Source organism: Chrysochloris asiatica, unplaced genomic scaffold (genome assembly GCF_000296735.1).
Source record: "Chrysochloris asiatica unplaced genomic scaffold, ChrAsi1.0 scaffold00036, whole genome shotgun sequence".
Lineage (NCBI taxonomy): Eukaryota > Metazoa > Chordata > Mammalia > Afrosoricida > Chrysochloridae > Chrysochloris > Chrysochloris asiatica.
Genome location: NW_006408554.1, coordinates 4,671,261 through 4,673,509, shown reverse-complemented (window position 1 = coordinate 4,673,509; position 2,249 = coordinate 4,671,261).

The window sequence follows — 2,249 nt, the reverse complement described above, 5'->3', positions numbered from 1 at the left end:
TTTGGAAGAAGTGCAGCCAGAGTGCTCCTTGGAGGCCAGGATGGCTAAGCTTCGTCTCTCCTACTTTGGACATATTGTCCGGAGGAAACAATTGTTGGAGAAGGATGTCATGCTGGGTAAGGTGGAGGGTCAGAGAAAATGAGGAAGACCCCCAATGAGATGGATCAGCCAGGTGGCATCATTGATGGACTCAAGTGTGGCAGCGGTAGTGAGGTTGGCCCAGGATTGGCACATTGTTTCGTTCTGCTGTGCATGGGGTCGCTATGAGTCGGTTCTGACTCGATGGCACCTGACAACAACAACAACAATAACAATATAATATTTCCAAAATCACATTTTTTTAAAACTAGGATTAAAATGTATGTCCCTTAGAACTATCATATGACCCAGCAATCTCTCTACTTGGTATATATCCTCAAGAAAAAAGAGCTGTTACACAGATAGATGTATGCACATCCATGTTCACTGCAGCACTATTAACAATAGCAAAAAGATGGAGACAGCTTTAATGCCCATCTATGAAGTACTCAATAAACAAACTTTGGTGTATACATACAATGGAAACTACACAACATTGAAGAATAGCGATGAATCTGTGAAACACCTTATAATATGGATGAATCTGGATGACATTTTGCTGAGTGAAATTAGTTCATAACAAAAGGAATAAATATTTTATGAGGCCACTACTGTAAAAAGTCAAGAAAATATTTTCTTGCTAAAGGAAACATTCTTTGATGGTTACCAGCAGAGGCAGAAAAGGTAAAGCAATCTACTGGCTACAGGGTAGACACATGTTAACTTCAGTGATGTGGAAGACAACATACAACAAGAGGGAGGTTGGTAGGAGAAAAATGAAGAAAGGGGAAGACATAGAGAGGAGAGCAAGACTTAAGGGAATAGAGGTAATAACTCTACAACAGGGATCTAGGAATAGACACATCGACAGATACACAAGCTGAAAGGGTATGGGAAACCACAAATATATAAACATTTGACAGAGGATATTTGCATATGAGCACTGGAGTCCTGGAGTCTTGGTGTGGCACTGTGGGTTAATGCGCTAGACTGCAAGGTCACTTTGAACTGCAAGGTTGGTGGTTCAAGCTTATCAGCTGCTCCTCAGAAACCCTATACAAGGTTGCTATGAGTCAAAACTAACTCAATGCACTTAATAACAACAACATTGGAGTCCTAGTGTGGCACTGTGGGACAGAACTGCACTGCTAAACATAAGGTCAGTGGTTCAAACCTATCAGCTGCTCTTAGGACCCTATGCAGGTTCACTATGATTCAGAACTGACTCTATAACACTTAACAATAATATTTGCCTTTGCTGAAAACGTATCTATGAATGTGGTGGAGTAATACAAGGAGCAAAGTTGTGAAAACTTCTTAGACATTATTGAACATTTTGAGGCAATGAGTTGCTGGGTCTGGGGGCTTAGGACCGTAGTCTCAGGGGACATCAGGATCATTTGGCATAACACAGTCCACAAAGATAATGTTCTATATCCTACTTTTGTGAGTAGCTACTGGGATCTTAAAAGCTCATGAAAGGCCATCTAAAGTGCGAGCATTGGTTCTCCCTGGGCAGAGAGGAAACACAGTGATGAAAATTGAAGACACTTGGAATCAATTAATCCAGTGTATGAATGGAACACGTATACATTAGCCTTTATGACTCTGAGGCCAGAAAAACTAGATGGTGCTTGGCTACCACTACCAACTGCTCTGAAAAGGATCACATTAGAAGGTCCTGGATAGAGTGGGAGAAAATATAGAACAAAACTCAAAATAAGTTAAAAAAAGACTGAGTTTATTGGTCAGAAAAAGACTGGAGGAACCAAAGACTACAGCCCTCAGTCACCCTTCAGGTCTGGATTCAAACTCACCCTGGAGCTCAATTTTCACCCAAGTGGTAGATAGATATATAAGGGGAACAATAATGCAAGTAAGGCATTCCTACCATAGATCAAAAGATCAAAAGGGCAGCATTTACCTAAGGACAAAGCTCAGAAGGGTTGAGAAGTGGGATGGAATGGAAATAAGAATCATCAGGAGGAAGTGAGGTAATTGATGTTACATGGAGCCGATTGCAAACATTGGAATGAAATGAAGTATATGACGGTTAAATGTAAAACTGACTATCTGCTCTGTAAATCTTTATTCAATTCATGATAAAGACCTTTAAAAAATTGTATCTACTTTCTTTTTTTTTTTTTTTAATTAAATGTTTTTATTTTGGA